Below are 25784 nucleotides of genomic sequence, written 5' to 3'. Positions count from 1 at the left end.
ATGCTGCATGCCGTCTGTCAAATCACATGCATGGTGTGTGTGTCTGTGTGTGTGTGTGTGTGTGTGTGTGTGTGTGTGTGTGTGTGTGTGTGTGTGTGTGTGTGTGTGTGTGTGTGTGTGTGTCTGTGTCTGTGTGTTTGTGTGTGTCTGTGTCTATTGTAATTTAGAGTCTTTCATTGCATTCACAGGTGATGTAGGTGCGTTACCCTCCTGCGGTCCATCTGATGTCAGTGTCCCCACAGATACTAGCAGTGATGAACATATGCATGAGGTACAGGCAGGACTGTCGGGGGCTGAATCTGTGCCAATGGTTGCCATCCCAGCTATGTCCCCCTCTTCCCCGCACACAGTTCTGCTGCCAACACATACCGCATCACCAGTAGCCATAGAGGAAGGACAGTCAGCGTCTGTTAGCATGGAACACGAACGTGTGGTGGCTACAGATGGTGTGTCTCCACACCATGGTGTCAGTGTAATGTCTGCAGATGTGCCACACAGGCATGTGGCCGGTGCTGCTTGGAGGAGGACCTCTGGCAGACATGCACCTGCAGGACAGAGCGTAGCAGCTGGTATCACCAGACGCATGTTCCAGACTGTAATGGCGGCACAGGCACATGCTGAAAGGCAGAACAGAGAAGGGCATAGGCTGCAGAGGGCTGCCATCTGTACCCTAAATGACAACATCCAGGCATTGGCAAATGCTCAACAGCAGATCGCTGATGTTCTGGATAGGCGATTGGGTGACATGGTCGGACTTCTTGACTGTAGCATGGCAATCCGCAAGCGTGAGCTGCCTGTGCTGAAACATCTGGTAGGAGTGAGGCATAGGCCACGTGGATGTAGGTCAGCTACATCACCTAGTGCAGGTCAACGTGAGCATGCCACCTCACATGCCTGCTCCCATAGTGCCAGTAGCAGTAGCAGTGCAGCTGGTGCTGCGCTGTCCACACCAGGACACAGCAGGCCACGTGGGCATGGCCCTGGACATTCCCAGCGGGGACATGGTTCCAGTGGACATGTGTCGTTGGACAGTAGCCAATCCGTACCTCTGCCTGGTGGTGCCCATGCAACCCCTGGCAGGCACAGGTTACGTGGCTGTGCCCAGACACAGTGAGCTGTACAACCTGGTCTGTACACACACAGCAAACATCTGTAGGGCACCACAACACCCACATGCATACTGAACAGACATATCCAATCATATCACCGGCCCTTACTCACACACATGATGTCACCCATTGGTGCAGCCTATGCCCCTGGCACACATTATCACCCTGTGCATATGGTGAAGCCTGTGCCACATCCCTGTCATCCACACCATCGGTGCAGGGACATGCTCAAATGGTCTGATGCACAGGGTGAACAGAATAGTGAGATGTGTATATTACATTAGTTGTGTACAACTAGTGAGGGAAGTGTATATTACGTTAGTTGTGCAAGAATGGTGAGAGACATGTATATTACATTGGTTGTGTACTGTTGACACGCACCAGACATACCATGTAGTACAGGTGTAGCATGCATTGTTATATGTGCACAACCATGTAGTACAGGTGTAGCATGCATTGTTATATGTTCACAGTATGTGTCTCGGTAACAACAGTAACAGCATGTTGGTAATGATGCCCAGGTTCCCTCCTTATGGTCTACTTGCATGTGTCTACAGGTAGAAGTGTTTGCAGTCTCCCATGTGTAACTGTGGAGTACTCACAGGCACGTATGGCAATCTCAGCATGCGATACGTAGCCTCAACTGGACAGCTGGAAAGTCTAACATACCACAGATGTCCACACATATACTGATCCAGCAGCCTGTGTGCAGTTTAATAGGCTACAGTGGCTAGAGACGTGACATCCATACCAGGTCATATCACAGGTATGTTGACATGGTGCAGGGGTTGTACACAGTGGTCTGGACAATGATAATGTTAGAGGCCACTTGATAGCATGAGGCCACACTGTGTAGCAGTAATACCCTGTCACAGTAAGGAACATGCCCACACTCACAGGGTCGACAACACTATAACACACACCCCATAGTGTTGAGGTGAGGACACTTGCCTATGTGGTCATCACCCTCACAGTACTGTGCACCCACACGAAGCGACACAGAGAAGGGACATGTAAAGGTAGCCAGTATGGCTGAGACTGATGGCATCAACAGGGTAGTTGACTGCATCACCATAAGGGGTTGGGATCCTGTGTGTTCGGTATGGTAGCATACACCCACACTCAATGCACCAGACAGCCATACATACATACACACACACACACACACACACACACACACACACACACACTGTGGAGACCAACTGTCATGCACATACGGATAGCTGATGTGTGTGATACACACACCACACCTGCCTACGTCATGCTTTCCACACTGCAGTATGTACAGATGTCTACAACAGTGTACAGGGGTGTGTCACAATTGGGATGTATTCCCCACCATATGTGACATATATGGTCACACATGCAAACACACATGGCAGTACTGTGAATGATACACCTGCTATATGATGATACGTCTGACAGACATGCAGCAGTATTGGCCGCATTATGTGTACCAACGCTATGTCCGGCAATTGTGCTGCTATATGTTACAGGTGTCGGGTGATGTACAGTCGGCAACATCTGACCACTGTGTAGGTATTATGTCTTCACCATCAGGTAACAGTAACATAGCGTACTGTTTGCACATGTAATGGTATGATGGCATGTGACACACCTGTGAGCCGTACCCGGCGAACATCCATCTACACAGGTGGATCACCACTTTATGTACACACATCCATCCATACCTGATGTACATCCTACCGTACTGTCAGTATGTCATCATATACAGGTGTCAATGATGGGGCTGCATTGCAGTTGCATGTTGTAGTTCGGCACAGATGAGTTACTTACATCAGCTACTGCACATGCATGGCAGCTGCATGCACACTACAGTTTGTACATGTGTGTTGGTCCTACATGCCTGTCATGTAGCCATGTTTGTATGCATTGCAATCGGTGGACATGTGTGTTGACATACATAACACATGGACTGTTGTATGATATGATGGGTGTCATGGGTAACTAGTACAGAGGGAATGTGTCCTCAGTCAACATTGCTACCTCATGTACTGTTGGCATTAAACAGCCATGGACCCACCTCCCATTTGCGTGCATATGATTGCTGTAGCCACTTGTCTGCACGGAGGACAGCAAAAGCTATGCTATGTACATATGTGTCGTGTGTGTGGTCCATGCACATATCCACTGCAATTACATGTATGACATATCTGAACATGTGTGTTCGTTGGTGTACAGCGACAGTCATCTGTCACGGCTGTGTAAGACCCAGGGCCCCTGTTATGTGTAGAGCCGACCTGGTTATGTACAGTGGTATCATTGCAATGCATAACACATGATGGAACCCTGTCGGTACATGTGTAGTCTGCACAGTTGCTGTACACCTATGTACAGTCCACTGGTCATGCGTCACATGGTGTTGTGTTGATGTATTGCTGGTCCAACGACATGGTGGTGTCTGAGGGCTACATTGTAGACTGCAGTGTGTACCTCTGTGATCTGCACCTGAGACATCTGTGATGGCTCCTGAGTGTGTACTGGTCAATACATGTGAGTGGCCGTCATGTACGTGGGGACAGTAATACCATACTGTGCCCTTCCGTGTTTAGTATCTGTGTGCATGCAAGATGGCCCTTTGCAACTGCTAAGTGTGTGAGCATGCCCAGTACGCCATTGTGTAGTTGGACACATGGTACATTCCAAACTGCGCCCTTTACGTGGTTAGAATCCGTGTGCATGCAAGACCGCCCTTTGCAACTGCTAAGTGTGTGAGCATGCCCAGTATGCCGTTGTGTAGTTGGACACACAGTACATTCCAAACTGTGCCCTTATGTGTTTAGAATCCGTGTGTATGCAAGACGGCCCTTTGCAACTGCTAAGTGCGTGAGCATGCCCAGTATGCCGTTGTGTAGATGGACAATCAGTACATTCCAAACGGACGTGTGATACTAAGCGTGTGGGCATGGCCAGTGACACCTTGTGCTTCTGTGTATGGGCATGGCCATTGACATCCTGTATAGCGATGGTGGACATCCAGGCAAAAGATGTCCATTTTCAACATCATGATGGATACCTACATTGAACACGGTGGCTGACTGTCTTGCAGGGTGTACTGTCTGTGGCACGTCCCGTATCTATGTAGTGTTGTTGTGGTGCTTCGTAGATATTTAGTTGCCCCGATCACACCACTGCCGTGTGTTTGTCTACGTCTACCTTGGGACAGTAATATGCTTTCAGACTGCTCACTCTCTATACATTCCCTATCGGCGTCCTTGCCTTTGCGGAAGATGTCACCCACCTAGAAGTATGCCTCTGGGAGTGCTGTGTTCAGTAATCTTGGTAGCGCGTTCTGTAAATGCGTATTGCTGTAGTGTGATAAGGTAGTTAGGTGTATGTTTGACTCCCAACCCTGCCAAGTGTGTGTGTGTGTGTGTGTGTGTGTGTGTGTGTGTGTGTGTGTGTGTGTGTGTGTGTGTGTATGTGTGTGTGTGTGTGTGTTTCCTGCAGCCTGGGGATACGGTAATGCTTTTAGATGCCTCACACCACATATATTCCCTATCAGCATCTTTGCCTTTACGGATGATGTCACCCACCTAGAAGTATGCTTCTGGGAGTGCTGTGTTCAGTAATCTCGGTAGCATGTTTTGTAAATGCGTATTGCTGTAGTGTGATAAGGTAGTTAGGTGTATGTTCGACTCCCAGCCCTGCCAAGTGTGTGCCTGTGTGTGTGTGTGTGTGTTTCCTGCAGCCTGGGGACACGGTAATGCTTTTAGATGCCTCACACCACATACATTCCCTATCGGCATTTTTGCCTTTACGGATGATGTCACCCACCTAGAAGTATGCCTCTGGGAGTGCTGTGTTCAGTAATCTCTGTAGTGCGTTCTGTAAATGTGTATTGCTGTAGTGTGATAAGGTAGTTAGGTGTATGTTTGACTCCCAGCCCTGCCAAGTGTGTGCCTGTGGGTGTGTGTGTGTGTGTGTGTGTGTGTGTGTGTGTGTGTGTGTGTGTGTGTGTGTGTGTGTGTGTGTGTGTGTGTGTTTCCTGCAGTCTGGGGACACGGTAATGCTTTTAGATGCCTCACACCGCATACATTCCCTATCGGCGTCTTTGCCTTTACGGATGATGTCACCCACCTAGAAGTATGCCTCTGGGAGTGCTGTGTTCAGTAATCTCGGTAGCTCATTCTGTAAATGCGTATTGCTGTAGTGTGATAAGGTAGTTAGGTGTATGTTCGACTCCCACCCCTACCAAGTGTGTGTGTGTGTGTGTGTGTGTGTGTGTGTGTGTGTGTGTGTGTGTGTGTGTGTGTGTGTGTGTGTGTTTCCTGCAGCCTGGGGACACAGTAATGCTATTAGATGCCTCACACCACATACATTCCCTATCGGAGTCTTTGCCTTTACGGATGATGTCACCCACCTAGAAGTATGCCTCTGGGAGTGCTATGTTCAGTAATCTCGGTAGCACATTCTGTAAATGCATATTGCTGTAGTGTGATAAGGTAGTTAGGTGTATGTTCAACTCCCCCCCCTGACAAGTGTGTTCCTGTGTGTGTGTGTGTGTGTGTTTCCTGCAGCCTGGGGACACGGTAATGCTTTCAGATGCCTCACACCACATACATTCCCTATCGGCGTCTTTGCCTTTATGGATGATGTCTCCCACCTAGAAGTATGCCTCTGGGAGTGCTGTGTTCAGTAATCTTGGTAGCGCGTTCTGTAAATGCGTATTGCTGTAGTGTGATAAGGTAATTAGGTCTGTGTTCTAATCCCAATCCTGCCACGTGTGTGTGAGAGTTTCCCGCTGTATGACAACAGTACATTGCTTTTACACTATTCACTCTCCGTAGAATCTGTATGGCATCTTTGCCTTTAATGCTGATGCCAGCAAGCTGGACGTATACCTGTGTGAATGCTGTGATCTAGTAATCACGGCAACGCATTCTGTACATGCATAATGCTGTAGTGTGATAAGGTAGTTAGGTCTATGTTCTGATCACAACCCTGCCAAGTATGTGTGTGTGTGTGTGTGTGTGTGTGTGTGTGTGTGTGTGTGTGTGTGTGTGTGTGTGTATTTCTATTTCTATATATGTAATGTAGATAGATATTGATATGTATGTGAATATTATCACTATTGAATGTGCTGCATTATCTGTACGTGAACACCTTTGATGTATGTAAATCTGCTATGGCTCTGTGATAGTGCACATACTGTGTGCTGTAGTGATCCTGGGTTATAGTTGTGTAGTGGCCAGTTATTCTTTTGCTGGGTATTACAAGGGACATTGACAACAATGATAGTACAGCACCTTTAAACAGTTGCGTGCACATCTCAGCAACAATCAGCAGTGATTGTTACTTTGGAGGATGAGTATGGCTCATATAACTATGTATTAACTGACACTACTATGCAAATCAGGTTAACATTACTGACTCCCGTTTATCCACAGGTTGTGATACAGATCCCAAGAATGTATGTGTATACATTGACAGGTGCAGGACTGGAATATTGTTGAATGCATGCAGGGGTGTCCATGGCCAGTAAAGGCGATCTGTACAGCCTGGCAGGTATGGTCTGTGACTGTCCCACAACCTCCTGTATATGCATGACACATGCTGAAACTGTGTACATGCAGACACACACATGAAACAAACAGCTAGGGCTAACACATACACACACACATTGCATCAACATTGGGCCATGCAAACACTGTTGTCCCTCACACACACACATACTTACATGTTGCTTGGATGGTTAAATGACAGGCTCTGGAAAAGAAACACCATGCCCTGTGCATATGATGACACCTGTGCCACCACCTGTAATGTGTAACATAGATGCAAGAACAGACTAACATGGTGCTGATGCTCAGGGTGGCTTTATAGCACTGTATTAATGTTAAAATGTTGTTAACACAAAGTTTGATATCCTTCTAGGTGTATGTAAGCAGGCATGATGCATTGCAGCTATGACCATCAATGTAGTATAGTTTACAGCACTGTTGATTCTGATGATTTATTATCCATCCATGTGCCATTTGACTGATGTGTGTAGTATTGGCAGCATGTGTTTCAGAGTGTGCAGTACGTGTGTGATGTGTGTAGTAGAGATTTATACATGCTTACAAACACGTACACTGGCTTACACAACATTACACAGGCTTCAACATACTTACACTAGCTTACTCATTCTTCAACTCACGCACACGGGCTGACATGCACACATGCTTACTCGGGCTTACAGGCGCGCACAGGCGCTAACACTGTCAGCAGGTTTGCATAAAACTTCAGTGATATCCATGGCGTACACCATCAGTTTCCTGACTGTACCTAGGATAAATCATAACACGCCTCTTCCACTGATGAGTAACTGACAGCAAATATGTGACACATTGCTCCGATAGGATTACAGTGTTTTATACATACACACTCATGATGTCACCTATCTTCTACTCTGAAAGTCCCCTTAACCTACTCTTCCACTGTAGTGGCTTGGCCCATATGGCATGACAAATTGTGATTCACTATCCTCAGCCTCAATTGCATCGGATTGCCTACTAATGCTTGGTTACATCTCTGACAGAGCTCTTCCACACATAGCAACCGGTACTCAGTAGCCATCTTGTCTTCAGCTTGCCATTCACCTGCATGGCGAACTAACTGTTAACGATAATTACAATGTCTATGTGTATTTTAAATATTTATCTTGGTTTAAAAGCGCAGTGCGTTTTCGCGCCGCTATGCTATATTTACACACCGGAGATCGGGGGAGGACAAATAGAGTTTTATTAATTTACAATAAAAAATATGCCACTGGCCTTATATTTGGCCATTGGCATGCTTCTTCAACTGAATTCATCCTTTATTTGCAGCTGACATTGCTCCGTTTAGCTACTTGCAGAACATAACTCGGTTAACATCCGAGTACATTTCTGCACATAACTCTACTCTTGCACGGACAGCTTACTGTTACATGTATCGAAGATTTACATCATTTGCATAGCTTTCACCTACAAATGGGGTAATTTGCATATCCTAACATTGTCTGTGCAACGTTCCATTTAGGGGCTGTCTTACACGCCCCTACAGGATATTAGCTCGGCAGACATCTTGCCTTGTTCTACACTTCCTCTACTTGTGCACGCCGGCCAAGGCTCCATGACCCCTGGCCTAAGCTTTGCTGTGTGCTAATATGTCTATTTGTGGAGTATGCATGGCTGTAGCTATGGTTTGACCTGCTACGTCTGACATTTCTGCAAAGCAGCCCCCACCTATAGGTACTATATATACAGCTGTGACATTTGACATGTCAACACATACCTGCGGACAATACTGAACTGACTACTTCAGCGCTTTTCATACCTCCAGAGTTTTCTTTTAGTAGTATAGTCAATAATACTGTTTCCTATTACATGTATCTGTTTCTGATACAAAATATATCATTGTATTACACCACTACACACAAGAAGAAATCACAGGCCAGATGCCATTACATTCCTTTTGCAGGACACACCTGCCAAGTGTGTTGTGTTCCTCACAAAAGCCAACAGGTGCTAATCAATATATATTATGCTATCATCTACCTTATGTGTTCGCCAGTATTTGCGATGTCCATCAGTGGCAGAACTCACATGCAAGTGTGGGAGACTGGACACTGTATCGGGGACACTGCATAACAACCTGAGGGACACTATTAACCTTCCACATTAACTATCACAGGGCATAAGTATTCATTCACATTTATCAAGGTACATGCTTTTGACTTATACATGTTTTATCATTTGTCATCCCATCTTTCTTCACACCTGTCCACCTGATATCAGCAGTTCTGCATATTTATTTAGGAGAGGGTTACCTTCATACCTCTCAACTGTACACATGTTGGGTAAATGTCCCGAACTTAGACTTATAATGTTGCTCCTTCTTTGTTATTATTGTGCCTTTCTGGTAGATTAGTGGCAGGTCATTAAGGACTGTGAGGTTAGATAATAATGACAGACATTAGTAGTTTATAACTAATAACCCTCAAAACATTCATACTAATGAATTATCCATTATTCTATCAACGTTCTAACTTTGTCAGGGGAATATTTAACATAGTCCCTATTTGTACTTATTTAAATATGCCTTTGTCCAGATGTCTTATTCTGAAAGGTTGAGAGGTATGGTTACCATCTTATTTGTACGCATGTACGTCCATGATAATCGCTTACATGACACTGATATAAGTCCCTACTTCTTCCCCCAATGGTTTACACAATACCCAGTAGATGGGTTCTTCATTTTTGGAAGGTATAGGCGTGTGCTATACCCACATAGGAATATTAATCACTCCCATGGGGCGGACCTAATAAATCTGTTCCAACCAACACCTGTGAACCTAGGCCCATTCTTGCATACCCAGGATTCCCATATCTGACACCCCTCCACAGTAGTCATAAGACATATTTAATGTGAGCGATAATAAAGTATGAAGATACTTCTAAGCACTATCCACTCTCCGCGTATTGGGACATATGTCATACATTCTGTGAACCCATGTGTTATTACCCTTGCACAAGCTACTGTTGCATGTACAGCTATATTGTAGCTGCGGATGTGACTTCCTTTGCGTCGATAATTACTGGCTGTTGCTTGTAGACAACACTTTTTGGAGTCCTGCAAAGGACACCTATATCCATGTTTAAATAGTAGAACTTGTAGATTTGGCACACTGGTACTTTCCGGGCAATGGTTTGGAAAGCAGCAGTGTATTTACCTTTCTTGCATGTCTGTATGTCTATCCATAATAGCTATGATGTAGCCTATTTATGTACATGTGTTTATATCTACAAGGACAAATGTTACTGTGTTTGTTATGTATATATAGATTAATGTAATTGTGTGTGTGTGTGTGTGTGTGTGTGTGTGTGTGTGTGTGTGTGTGTGTGTGTGTGTGTGTGTGTATATATATATATATATATATATATATATATATATATATATATATATATATATATATATATATATATATATATATATATATATATATGTCTGTACATTCTTTCTTTCATATATATTTATTTATATTATTTTATTTTACATTTGTTAACCGGGCTAGTCTGGCTGGATACATGTCCATTTTCAGCAGAGGCCCGAGGAGAAAAGCTCCACTATCAGACTAAGACAATACATGAGGAATACTTTACTAAATAAATCAATTTTTTTAAAAAAAACAAAAAACAAAAATGTACAAAGACAAAATACAGTTTGCCTGGACTAATTTAAGTAGGTAACAAACAGAGTTCACATTATGTGGCTGAGGAGTTAAGCTCAGGCACAAAAATATATATAAAGTTGAGTTAAGGATATCTGTAGTAAAGCTAAATAATTTAATCATCGGTCAGAAGGCTAGAAGACAGATTCGGTAGTTAGCAGAGGGAAAGAAACTGATGGTTACAAGTGTTAAAAAAGCAAGTTAGAAGGTAAACAGGTAGATAGGTAGTAAAGCTATGGGAAAAAGGGGAGAAAAGATAGATAGAAATTGTGGATAGAATATGGTTACGTAGGGTAAAAGTATTTTAACATAGTTAAATGTTAAGAAAGTCAAGTTGAAAAGGAGAGTGAGGAAGCAGGATAGAGATGAAATGCTATGGTAGTAGGATAAAGATGGTCTAGGTATGGCTGGAAAGTAAATAGAGAGAGGATGGCTATACGGTGAAGTAGGCAATAAGATTGGAGAAAAGAGTGAAGGTCCAGTGAAGGGGGCTGAGGATGTTAGTCTAGGTAAGAAAGGGAGTGGAAAGAATTGCGGATAGAATATGGTTACGTAGGGTAAAAGTATTTTAACATAGTTAAATGTTAAGAAAGTCAAGTTGAAAAGGAGAGTGAGGAAGCAGGATAGAGATGAAATGCTATGGTAGTAGGATAAAGATGATCTAGGTATGGCTGGAAAGTAAATAGAGAGAGGATGGCTATACATATATATATATATTTAGTTTAAGTCTGTGGATATATATATCTAAACACAAATATAGATATCCATATATAGATATATAAATAAACGTGTAGAAAACAGCATTCATTTGCTATGCTGTGAGCGGATTACACACGCGCAGACGCACTTGCATATCCTTATTGTGGGTTACATATGTTAACTAAGTCTTTGTGCTTATGTGGGCTTTCTTAATTGTGATGGTACCAGTACAATATCTGTAATCCGGTTAACGGACATATGCGAAACACACGTTCACCTTTACATATTTAAATGTCTTTACAGCACACACGCATTCATTAACTCATATGTGCTGAAGTCGTAGTTGACCCGGGACTGCATTCACATTGGCCGGATGCTGTAACCACTATACTATTGGTGTTCTGACTCATTTATATGCATACCCATAGTACATAGCTACATTAACATATGCCTCACCGCCTCACTTACAACACAGGCATCCATTCTCCTGCTGGGAAAAATGCGGTACTACATATTACACATTCCCTATTCCCTACTGCTCTGGACCCAAGCTGCATATTTAATCACTCCAAGGATATGCAGAACTCCAAGGCTTATAGTCCTGGCACATACAAGTCTTTGATTGTCAGGGTGTTCCTGTGGTGATCTGGGTTTAGGCTTGTCCGCCTGGTGAATGGTGCCCTGACCTAGTTCAAATGTCAGATGAAGCACAAGGACAGCATTTGTCCATTTTATAGAGGTTTTCCTGTGTTTACAGACACATGTCTTTCGGCACCTGTCAGCAGCTTTTTATGTTGGCAATACATAATATGGGTGGGGGTGGTTACAATACATAATCCACAGTGAGGGGGTGTTCCCATGCACATTTGACTATTTCCTGTATGCATTCATACGAGGATTATTATTTTGGACATGAATTAACTACAGGTATGCAGTGGTACAGTAAATAAATGTGAAGGTTTGTTACTGTAAATATGTATGGACCTCTGTAATACACTGTTGTTTTCTGGCAAATCAGTAGCTAGTCATTAAAGACTGAAGTCAGAACATAATGACAGACACTTGTGTTTCAGACTTCATACTCTTCAGGAAATTAATGCCACTGTACAAACTGTTATTCTATCAACTTTCTCAGTTTCTTTACAAATTGTCCATACTTTTGGGCCTTTGTCCCATTTTTATTCACGGCTTTGTCCAGATATCTTGCTCTCAAAGGTTGACAGGTATACGTTTATTCACGGCTTTGTCCAGATATCTTGCTCTCATAGGCTTACTGGTATACTTTTATTCACGGCTTTGTCCAGATATCTTGCTCTCAGAGCTTGCCAGGTATGGTCGGTCACACCTACACACACATTAAGTGTCCCTCACACAGTAGATCAGGGTTATCCTGTTTATGTAAGTGCCTTCATCACCCTTATACCATTTGCCACTATGCAAATGTGTGCAATATATTTCTGCTTATTCGTGTCGGAACACGTGCGTCACGAGCAAGTGTTTGATCCTGGGTAGTAGGTTATGCATGACCACTTAGGGCTGGACAGTGTCATACACCTCTAATGCACATTCCAACTTCTATCCAAATATCTACAGGACTGGACCATTCTATGTTTACACAGGTTATGTATCCCATGAGGGATATCCAAAAGTTGTACCGATCCACAACAAGAGGTATACCGAACATCGTTTTGGAGTTTCGAAAATGTGCTGAGGTCGTGTGCAATCCTGCAACTGCCTAGGGTGACACTACCTACTACATATGCGTAGTGGTCACTATGTGCAGCTGTGGCTGCACCACACCAGTAGGCCAAGTACGGCTGGATTTGGTGGACGTTCAGGTACGGGAGCGGGTTGTGTGATGTGGAGGGGATGCTGGGTAGTCCATTATGCATCCAGGTGTGTTGCATTTCTTATGGCCAGTTCCATCCAGGTGTGTTTCATTTGTTATGGCCATTTCCATCAGGACCAATCTGTGGGTATGTGCCAGTGACATATCTATACATTTGTATTGCACATTTCAATATTCATCTGTTTGTGGAATTGTGTTCTACAGTATGGCCTGTCTGGTTAAATTGCAGCTGTTTATACATGTGTTTGTGTTTCTTTCAGCTTCACCCGCTGTTCCCTCATACACCTCCGGTTCTCCTGTTCTGCATATGACACAGTATCGCCTTGGAGGATTGTACCATTACCCATCCACCCCACACACACAGATTCCTCACACCCCATACATCTGTACTTTGGTTGTTGGCCCATGACACAGCCAGAGTAACACATTGAATACCATACATGTGTCTGGTACCTGTATGGTTGTGTGGACTACCCTGCCATGTTTGCTTTCCTCATGCTATACCTCATGCACATAGGTACACGCCCATACTTCTCTTTCATTACATGTTTGGTATACCCGGGTACTACCCATTCGACTGTGACACATCCTGACAAGTTTGGCTTGTACTGCTGACTTCTGGATTTTGGTGTCCTGTTGTACTCATTGGTAGGATGCCACCTTTTACTATGTCCAGGATGGGATATATTCCGTACACATATCTGACTGTAGTGGACAACACCTCCCCACAGTCGACGGTAGGGTTGCCACCTTTTCAATTGGCCAAAGTGGGACATTTTTGGTACACACATCACATTTTACAGGCTGACACATACCCACGGTCAGTACACAGGATAGAACTTAGACTTCTTGCCTATATCAAAGCTTATTCTTGTAGCAGTTCAGTTGCTTATTCTGTTTCTTATAACATTTATGTAATTTAGATACAGAAAACCTGTTTAATGCAACTATTACATAACGTATAGGGAATAATTTTGTCCTATAATCTCAGGACATTTGCCATTGTTACAGGTTTTTGTCGGGACACAACTGCCCAAGGAGGGACTGTCGCTCGCAAAGTGGGACAGGTGGTCATCCTAGTCGACGGTACGGATAATACTATTCCTTTCAGCCTACATGTGTCCTTATTGTTGTGGCTGTTTGCATGCTCCTTCTGTTTTGTTTACATGCTTATTCTATTTCCTATTACATTTGGTATGTGAAATACGGACATACCTTTTGTGTGTGACTGTTACATGCCTTGTGGGATATAATTCAGACATACGGTCATTAGATAGCTACATTTCTCGTGTATTTTGTTATGGACACATCTGCCCAGCCGTGTACCCTCCCTCACATTATGGGTCAGCTGGTGACCCTCACCATTGGGCTGGACGTACCTACTGGCGGATCGCTAACATATGATGCGTTTCACTTCCACTTGGTATGGCTATCTACACTGCGTTGGACTACGGCCACACGGTCTTCCATGTCATTTGTTCGTGGGATAGGGACTCGTTATTCCCTACCGTGCATTTCTGTTTGCTTTGTCACTTTGTGTTCGCAGATACTTTCTTGCATGCTTTGCATACGTTTCAGTATCTAGGGACACTGACGTGGTTACTATCTTGCAACCTGTTATATGCAAGCATTTTAGGTTGCACATTGACAGCTGCCATGTCCACACCTCCGTGCGGCACTTCGACACACCCTATGCACTCGCACTGTTTTCCTGTGCACGTGGCTGTGTCGGCAGCACACCTTCATTACTATGCATTTGGTGCTACTGCATCATTCTCACGCCGCACGGTCAGCGCAAGCCTAACGCCGGCCTTGCGCCGAGCTTCATGAATCCCGGGGATTCTTTGTTTCTGGGGATAATCTAGGTAACTTCTTTGAAAAATCAAATTTATTGGACAGTAATTCCAAATAATATTCTCAAATTTCCCAAATTATATAACAAAATACACAAATTAAAACATATCTTGTATCTCAAACGTAGGAGCTTCACAAAATGATTTAATGAATTCAATGCTTAGAATTCATGGAAAAATCTACATAGCTTAAAATAATTTTCAGTAAAAAAACATATATCATTCAGCGAGTAGGAAAAAAAACTGAAGAGAGGCCACCTTTCCATCCCCCAGATTACTGTCCAAATGATGAAATCAACAATATTGAGTGCCTTGTGTATGATTCTTTATAGACATGGCCTAGTGTTGGTAGCATGGAAGCCATTTATTTAGAAAGCAGTATTTAGCCTTCACTTTTATGTCCTATATTTTATAACTCTGCAAGTTCCGCTGTTAAAACATGTAGCCCCTTCATAGTAGGTAAATCCCTTGAACTAAAACCCCTTCTTAAAACTAGGGGATGAAGCCGGTAAAGTTGAAGCATGACACAACTTTAACATCTTATGGAACCCATATAAAAGGAGTATCAGGAGAAATAAAATAGTTTAATTATAAAGATATCAAGTGTTTGGAATCATCCAAAAAATGAGGTCAAAGTAAATCAAATCATAGGAAGGGAAAAACCTAACTCACATTCTAATTACTCTTTTTGGCTCTCTTTCTCCTAATGATTTTCTCACAGATTTTTTTCAACTGCCTCTCCATCTACAATTTCTCTTACTGTTTATAAAGTCTGACAGCAGTCCTTTGAAATTTGCCTAACTCGTTTACTTTAAAGCTATTACAACTTCTAAGATTTAGAATATTCTTAATAAAATACTGATGACAATCCCACTAGCTCTGATGATCCTCAACCAAAGTTTGTGCTGAACATATTCTGTCTCTACTTAAACATATCTATAATCTTTGTTTCTGTCACAATATGTTACCTAAAATTTGAAAAAAAATGGCATTCCAAAATTCAAACACCTATATCCTATGTTGATTTTAGACTCAATTATCTGTTCCTAAGTTAAGAGAAAGTTCTTGAAAATACTTGCTTACAACCAGCTGTCCAACAAGAACTAAAAACAAACACTCCTTTCACCAAACCAACACATATCCTGTGATAATAGGAACATTACCAGTTCTATTTGGATACTAACAGATTATATCATAATGGCTCTGGATAAAGATCAACTCACAGGAGCCTGTTTATTGCTATAACTAAAACAATTGAAATGGATTACCACAAACTTCTACACATTGCTACTACTAACTCATGATATAAGCAGCAAAGCTTTCCAATGGTTTCATAACTTTCTTTCTCATCATACTTTTTCCCATTAAAATGCATTCCTCCTCTTTAGCTATTACTTAAAGGACTTCACCAGTGTTTCCTCTCCCTTACTTTTCTTTGAACGCACCCACAGTTTTTCTTCAAACATTCCCTGCATTCCTATTATTCTTTATGCTGATGGCATGGTCATAGGTCAATCCAATCTCTAACTAATATTAAAACATGTCTACAAGAAGATCAGACCTTACCAAACTGAATTGGTGCAAAGAAAATTATTTTAAACAACCAGGCTAAACTAAAGTTATACTTTTAGTATCTCATAAAAAAAATATCCTCTGTATCAAACTTCACTATCCTTGACAATCACAATAATCCTCTTAAGACTACCTTTTCATTTAAATAATTGGGGCAATGGCCTGTTCAAAATCTAAAATTTTAACTACATGTCCACAATACAAGATGTAAAATACAACAGACTTTATTCTGGGCTTGGAAGATCTCATTTATTTCTCCTTCAAGAACAGAATCCATAGGGAAAGAAGTATTAATGTAAGAATTACAATCCACCTTTTTACTTATTTCCTTGGCTTCAAAGAGCAACATATTTCCTTTCATATTATAACTAATAAAATGTGTCATTTTATTTCCCTTCCTCCTAGAATTAAACATCAGTACTCTATGCTCTTAAAAATTAATTGTCTCCGAAGTCAACAAAGAACCAAACTGCTTCATGGTAACTTTATTTTCAAACTGCTGAATCTGAACTATTTCACTTATATGGCTGGTCTTTTTTCACAATAAGAGAAAGAATATGTAATCTGAGGTTTCAGATAAGCCTCATTACTTCACTCCATATTATTTAGTCCTCAGAGAGGTGTAGTGATCATAGCTTCTACATTCCAGGTCTTAACATTTAGCAATCTATTCCAACTAATATTAAAGACTCTACTACTCTTTTTGACTTCAGAATTAATAGATCATTTCTTATAAAAAAGCAGAATGACAGTGCTTCTTTAAAATCACTTGACTTACCTACAATATACTTTTTTTCTTAAGACTTCTGTCATAATTATTGTAAAACATTTTCTGTTTACTCATGCATTTATATGTGACAATTTCATTCTCTCTTTCTATTCCCTTTTCACATTTCTCATCATTCTCTGTCTTCTCTGTCATCTCTTTTTTATGATCTGTTGTCCTTTCTTTATATTTTTTATTTCTTGCAGTTCTTTTTTTCTCTTTTTCTTTTCTTCACTTTTCTACCATTCGATTCTTTTTCATTCATCCTGTGTCACTTCACTTTTTTCTTAGTCTTATTTTCTCTTCTTTGTATTCTTCATCCTTAATTTTATGTTTTACTTTTTTATTTATCATACTTTCCCATTGTTATTTTTCAGTTTTTCATATGATTCTTATTTATCATTATTAATTGCAACATTTTTTGCTTAATGTTCTTGTGAAAAAAAAAACATTATTACTGTAAGTTTGTTCTTAACATCTTATACATGTTTTGAATAATGGCTATTCATGTCACTGTTATATCTAAAATTGACCCCCTGTGAATCAATGCTTAGCCATGGTTAACAAATCTAAATAAGTAAGTAAAGAATTCTCCAATTTATTATTATAACTCTCCCAGTAAAGAGCATTATTAGTGCAAATGCATTCAAGCTGAGCTTAAGATGCTCAATATTGTGTTATATCCCCAAGAAATAAACATCAGTATCACCATTTAAAGAAAAGCTATAAGTACTTGAATCCTTTGACTTACTGTCTAGCATCACTGGTTGAGATCAATGATGTTGTAAGGGAGACTACCGAGGTGGAAGAATGTCCCTCTTTCTGAGAAGAAGTGACTTCAGAGTAAGCTATAATTAGTAGAGGCAATAGGGGTGCTTCCTACATCATCTGAGACACTGACTCCCATCTTAAGTAATTTGTTGGATTTTTGTGTAACTCGAATATTTAGTCTTATTGCAATAATGCAAGTTATGATACTTGATCATTTTTAAGCAGAATGTATTGTAGGAGATAATAGTCAAGTCTGTAGAACATGCCAGAAAACAACAAGCAAGCTTCTACAGTGAATGCTATTAATATATTTTGTACTATTATTTCTCTGCTCTGGGTTTTGCTGCACATGAAGACATCATGTGGTATAACAATCACCAGTAAAATGCATATTGTTGGCTCCATACCTTTGGAACCATGGAGTAACTGTCAAAAAAAGCAGTGTGAATGGTAGTGTAACATGAATCTGTAAAAAAATCTGTGATAAAAACAGATCATGTTACTTTACCTTCAGTCCAGTTTTGTTCAAATAGAAAAGAATAAATTAGTTCAGATACAAAAATTGTACAGCAATTTCCTTGTAGGATATACTATATTCATTCTACATTTTAACAGTATTTGTTTCTTCAGGAGTGAATGCAGTCCCATTAGCATTTTTATTGTTTGCTTTACTTGTTTGTTTTATCTGTATTCATTTAATGCAAGTTGCAGAAAAGGGAACGTCAATGAGATGTATTTAGATAAGAACTGCTTTCAGGAAGGTGATATTGATGACTGTATATCTGCACATGTGGCATTCATATAATGAACATACACCCTGTGTAAGGAAGAACCACTGCTTCAGAAATAGGCAGTTTAAGGGGGAAGGACCACTGCATAGACAAATGGCCTCCTAAATTGTTATTATACAGAATGGTTAAAACTCCTCTGCATAGGAAGAAAATGTAGGGGTGAAGCAGAGGTGCACAGGTGAACAGACACCTTAAGGGCAAGATACCACTGCAGAGACATATTGGTTAAGGGAGGGCAGTACTACACATGCAGCTTACAGCTTCGTGACAATATAGTGAGGTAGCTTATGAATGATGTATGCAGATTACTCAATGGGTCAATCAGATAGCTTACTGCTGTAACCATAACTATACACTCTGCAGACATGTATCTTATAAGTGGGACATCATAACGCAGACAGCCAAAGGAAGGCAGTGAGTATAGATGATTTGTATTGAAAAAAAAAGTGTCTAAATGTAATTTCTGTCCGAAATTGCATCCCAGTAATTACTATTATGGCTGTTATGCCCTGGGGGCAAATCTCTCCATATAAACCCTGCAGGGGATGCATTTCCTATCAACCATCCTTGCTAATAATGTAATCCAATGTATATACACACTAGAGCAAGGAGAAATTCTTCCTGTGGTACAGGGTATTACCTCAGCCCTTGTTTGCTTGCTGTGTGACCTTGAGTAAGTCAATTAACCAGACATTGCTGGGGCAGCTGGGAATTTGGGTTTAGCTCCTCAATGGTTCCATGGACTGCAAGCCTAGTAACTACCTATGAACCTATTTAAAAAGTAACAAACAGTTTTCATTTTTATTTCACTGCATTATTTACGTCATCCTTGAGACTGAAATCAGGTAATTGAATAGAAAATAAAACCATTAGTCATGCAATTGCCAGAGATTACTGCTTAAATATTTTCAGTGGAGTCGTCTTCTTTTTCTTTCAGCTTTTCCCTGTTAGGGGTCGCCACAGCGGAACTCCAGTCCGCTAATGATTGGCAGTAGATTTTTATGGTGCCGAGGTGCCAGCTCGACGCCCAAACTTCAACGAAGGCACAAATATTTTCAGTGGAGTAAGAATCTGAATTTGCATGTTGATTTGTTTATTCTTGCTTCATTTGTGACACCAGTGTATATCTGTAATTGGGAGATGGCATCAGGAATAAGCCATGAAAACAAAGTCTGAACAGCCTGCTGGAGCAGCCCATGCTAATAATGGCATGTTGTACATCCTTGACACTTTGGACTGGGTTTATAGAGTGGATCATATGAAAGAGGCTCAAGATATGGCAGGGTGTGGAGACTGGCAAATTGTGGGCATCTGCATAAGGCCTTCAACAAAGAAAAGGCCATGTAACAAAGGACAGGCTAAGCTACACTGCTAAAAGAAACTTGTATGGGAATGTGCAGCCAGCCTTTTTTCTTGGGGTATTCCATGTCTGCGGTCCCATATGCAGATGGAGGATATAGGGAGAGAAGTAAATGAAAATTCTGTCCCCCACCCTCCAGTGGTGTAATTGTTCTAACCAGCTATTGCCCCTCAGGAAAAAAGAATGATACCAGAATGACAAAGAGTTTGTGACGTAGGTGCCTAACACTGTTGATGGATTGGGTGAGAACAGAAAAGAAATAAAAAAGATACATAAATAAACACATCAACATGCAGTCTCACAATTTCTGACCATTTCTACTGTTCCTGTTTCTCCTGTTTCACAAAACAGGGAAACAAATCAGTCTTATAGAACCAAAAGCAAGGTCCCAACACATAAAGATAGAGCATGCAAAGAGAATTATGTCTATATGTTTACTGAAACATTCATTATGGAATATATTTCAAAATGGTGGTGTTAAATTTAAGAGAACATTAAGCTATCTTTACAAGGAATTGAATGAGGACCTGATTTGTGCCTTATGTTTCTTTCAGGTATTAATTAGTACTTACATTAAAGGCAAGGAAGACCTCCAAAATAAAACTAGCACTGTATACCAGTTGGATCAAAATGCTCCAGATACAAGGAAGAGAGTCCTTGGTTTTAGATACAGATACTTGGGAAAACCTGCAGTTGTTGGACCTAAAGGAACTTATCAAAAAATTGTTATTAGGTTGTGATGACCGTGCCCTGGCCCAGTAATCAACGAGCCTCAATCCTCACCACTAACACCAGGGAGATCGTCTCACAGAAGAGGAAAGGATAAATAATACACACAGTAAAGTACAATTTCCCTTAAGTGCACACAGAGATCACAGTCAGTCTGGGGCTGGCTGCTCCCTTGCTCACCAGGTCCCCAATAAGACTCCCCAATGACACAGCTATAGGGTCTAGGTCTCAGCCTAACTGGGCAAGCTAGAACCTCCAATGCCCTCTCTGTCCAACCAGCGCTTCGTGTCCCTGCCAAAGTAGCTGACACAACACATACACACTTTGAGATAAGTATTTATACAACTTCACATACACTCCTGGGAAAGACTGACACAGATTCTCCAGCTGTGCCCCTTTATCCAGATTATACAGCAGTAATTACTGCCACCACCCAGTTAATAATATCAGCTACTAAAAGGCCCTTAAAAGGGTGTCCAATTATTACTGTGCAATAGTAATATCCAATGATAATGTGACTATACAGTCTAAAGCTTATCAGAGTTGCTTATTACAATAAACTCTATATAAATATGCAATGTACTCTAGAGCTTATGTCTACACAAAGCAGCCACAGGTAGAAGGTTTTAAAAATATTTAACAATAAATAATTAAAACACAAGACAAAACTACTACACCACAGAGATATCTAAGAGTTCACAGATCACACAGAAACTTAAAATAATATAGTAGGACAGGTATGATTTCAAAGAAAAATACCTAATTAATCTTTACTAGCTTTAACTATTCCTACACGATATCACAGTGTTAAAAACTTACATGTGAGCATAAGCAGAGTGCTGATAAGTTAGATGTCCAGATCAAAATGCTTCCAGGTCTCTTGTGAGAAATAGTATTTAAACATTACTAACAAACATGTCTCTAAGGCCCTCCCAAAATTACAACATTTTGACACTTAGGTTTTCCCAGTATTCATATTGCATCATCTTAACACTTGGCCTGAGTTCTCAGGCCACTAACTGCTTTATTTAGCAATCTAACACCTGCATAGAAACTTACAACAATAGAAGACATTTCACATGTATGTACTAAGAGAAACTAAAGCAATAAAGCACCTTCCACTCTAAATTCTAGTCATAAACTTTAGCCTTAAAACAATGGGCATGAAATCTTCATCCAGCCGCCCTCGGGCCAAATTCTAACATGAAAGGATACAACATGCGTCACTGGGCCAGTAGAGTGCAGTGTTGTCACATATTTTGCAGTTCCACATTTCACAGTGTTTTCCTACATTTAAAAACACAAGCCTGTATTTTACATTTATTTATGCAGTTGATAGAATTATATATTAAATTCTATTTGACTAGGCTGGCAGCCTTCGCCCATCTCTCCCCAATCATCACATCTCTTCCCCTACCGAGAAACTCAAGCAAGTTTTTCAAGTGACCCTTGAGAAACGTCGCTTGAGAATGTCAGGTCTATCTGGGTGTACCTCACCCCATTCCCTGTCTTGAGAGCCCATCTGCATTGGCATTGATACTCCCACTGCGGTGCTGCATTGACATATCATATGCTTGCAACCCCAGACTCCATCTTAGCAATTTGGCATTTTGCTGACTGGCTCTGTTTAACCATGTTAGATGGTTGTGATCTGTCATCACAGTGAATTTTCTTTCATACAGATAAGGCTGAAGTTTTTGTAGTGCCCACACTATGGCTAGACATTCCTTTTCTACCGCTGCATAGCATTCCTCCCTGGGTTGGAACCTACAACTGAGGCAAACCACTGGGTGCTCTTCTCCCTCTGAAGAAACCTAGCTAAGTACAGTCCCCACCCCATAGTTTGAAACATCCACATGCACAACAAATTCTTTGCTATAATCCTGACTGGCTAACACAGGGGGTCCTCCCAAAACTTCCTTAAGCTTCTGAAATGCCTGCTCACACGCTGGGGTCCACACTACCTTATCTGGCCTGCTCTTCCTTGTCAGGTCTGTGAGGGGAGCAGCTATGGTACTATAATTGGGAACAACCTTTCTGTAGTACCCTGCTGTCCCTGAGAATGCCCTCACCTGCTTTTTGGTAACAGGTGCAGGTCATGCCTGAATAACTTCCAGTTTGGCAGGTTCTGGCCTTATCTTACCACTCCCCACTCTATGTCCTAGGTAGGAGACCTCTTCCATACCCACCTGACATTTGCTCAGCTTAATGGTCAACCCTGCCCTCTGTAGTCTACCCAGCACCTCCCTGACATGCTGAAGGTGCTCTTGCCAGGAATGGCTGTAGATAGCAATATCATTCATGTAAGCAAGGGCAAACCCTCCTGCTCCTGCTAAGATATGATCTACCAGCTTCTGGAAAGTTGCTGGGGCATTCTTCATCCCAAAGGGCATCTTTGTGAACTCATACAAGCCAAAGGAAGTCACAAAGGCTGACTTCTCTCTAGCACTGGGAGTCAAGGGCACCTGCCAGTAACCCTTGGTAAGATCAATGGTTGTAATATACTTAGCCCCACCTAGCTGCTCTAGGGCCTCATCTGTCCTAGGCATGGGGTAAGCATCTGACTCTGTGCGACTATTTAATTTCCTGTAATCCACACAGAATCTGGTGCTGCCATCTTTCTTTGGCATCAACAACACTGGTGAGGCCCAGGGACTGTTGGACTCTCGAATCACCCCTAGTTCTAACATCTCCTGTACCTCTTCCTTCAGAGTCTGTTTAACTCTCTCAGGCACCCTGTAAGGGGCCTGCCTGATAGGTCTTTGGGGTCCTGTATCCACCTGGTGCTGCATTAGGTGGGTGCTCCCTGGTTTCCCGGTGAACATGCTCCCAAACTCCTGCAATAATGCTCGGATTTCTTGAACCTGGGTAGGAGATAACTAACTGATGGGACATTGCTACCCCTTCCACCAAGGTGTCAGCCCGAGCCTGACTGAGGAGATTAGTCACAATATATCTCTCAGACTCCTCCTGCACTCCACTGCAAATGCTCAGAAACAAGGGCCTCCCTATCATGGTAAGGTTTCATCATGTTATCATTTACCTTTCTTACCACCTTGTAGGGTCCTTCCCAAGCTGCTTGCAACTTGTTGCATCTGACAGGAATGAGAACCATCACCTGCAGCCCTACAGCATACTCTAGCTCAAGCATTCCTGTCATACCACACCTTTGTCTTTTGTTGGGCTTCTGCCAGGTTCTCCTGGGCCAGGCCCATGAGTTCCCTGAGCCTTGTCCTGAGATTCAGGACATATACCACAACAGACTCCTTGTGAGACTCACACTCACCTTCCCACTCATTTCAAAGTAAATCTAGAGGTCCCCTCACCCTATGCCCATACAGCAACTCAAAGGGTGAAAAACCTGTGGGTTCCTGGGGAACATCTCTGTAAGCAAACAACAGATGGGGCAAATATTTGCCCCAGTCCCTCTTAAACTGATCTGCAAACGCCCGTAGCATGGACTTGATTGTAGAGTTTAACCTCTCAACAAGACCATTAGTCTGGGGATGGTAGGGGTGGTCTTCATGTGTTTCACCCCACAGGACTTCCACAGACAAGCCAGCAGGTCTGACATAAAATTGGCACCTCTGTCAGACAGTATTTCCTTTGGGAAACCTACCCTGCTGAAAATCTCTAGCAAAGCATTTCCCACCTTCTCGACCTCAATGGAGGACAAAGCCACTGCCTCAGGGTATCGTGTAGCATAATCTACAACCACTAGGATATACCTTTTCCCTGTGGAACTTGGGTTACTCACAGGACCCACAATATCCATAGCTACCCTCTAAAATGGCTCCTCAGTCACAGGCAAAGGCATCAAAGGAGCACTCACATTGTCTCCTGCTTTGCCTAACATTTGGCATTGCTCACGGGTCCTGCAGTACCCTGTTACATCTCTGGAAATTCCAGGCCGATAGAAATTTTGCATAATACACCTCTTTGCATGTTTTATGCCCATATGACCTGCAAAGGGAATATCATGGACCATGGCTAGAAGTGCCAGATGGTAAGCTCTAGGCACGACCAACTGCTGTACTCTCTCATCTTCTAGCCCTCCCTCAGGGGTCCACTCTCTGTACAGTAACCCTTTGTTCCAGTATACAGATTCCCCCTTCCCTTGAGAACCAGGTGTTGCCCTAGCAACCTGCCTCAGGCCTTGCAATGTAGGGTCTGAGAGCTGAGCCTGTCTCAAGTCTCTCCTTATAACCCTTCCCAGCTCCCCTTCCACAGGAAGTCTGGCATCCTCTGACAGTGGTGCCTTACTGTCAGCCTGGGTACTACTACTCACCTCTACCTTTGCAGTTACCCTGTCCAAGGGAACATCAGTACCCACAAGCAGCTGTGGCTCACATTCAGTCTCACTGCTACAACGTAGCTCACTCCCTGAAATAACCACCTCAGCAGTCCTGGCTGCAAGTATGCAGTCTGTCTGGGTCTCCCCCAGGCTAACAGACCCACATGATTGTCTCCTAGCCTCACTGCATGTACCTGCATAAGTACATAGTACTGCCTCATCCAAATCCTTCCCTCTCAGGACATCTGCAGGATGGTAGTTACATACCCCTGTTGTCTCAAGACAACCCACTGTTGGCATTTTGTTTTTCCCACTTACTGGCTCCCTCACCTTTGGCTCCCCACCTTGCCTCCATGGACACCTGTATGCCACATGGCCCCACTGGTTGCATTCAAAACATTTAACCCTAGCTCCTGGACATGCACCTGGACTAGTGACTTCTCATGCTACTGGTGGATTCTGTTGGGGCAGTCTGTGCTGCCCACCATGGGTTTCTTTAGTCCCATGAGAAGTACTAGGGGTCCCTTTCCTGTGCAGAGCTGCCCTGCTTGCTAGGTATAGGTCTCCCTTCTTCCCCAACTCCTCTGAAGTAGCACACTGTCTATCAGCTAACCAGATCCTCATGTCCTCAGTCAAAGTGCTAAGGGCTTGTTCCCGCACCAAAAGGTCTGCCAGCCCTTCAAAAGTGGTGACCTGACATCCACTCACCCAGCAATGAAACTAAGTGCTCAGTTCAACAACATATTCACATATATTTTCATCTGTCTTGCGTCT

This window comes from Protopterus annectens, chromosome 7.part0 (genome assembly GCF_019279795.1).
Source record: "Protopterus annectens isolate FY-2018-M chromosome 7.part0, PAN1.0, whole genome shotgun sequence".
Classification (NCBI taxonomy): domain Eukaryota; kingdom Metazoa; phylum Chordata; order Ceratodontiformes; family Protopteridae; genus Protopterus; species Protopterus annectens.
This window is presented reverse-complemented; position numbering follows the sequence as displayed.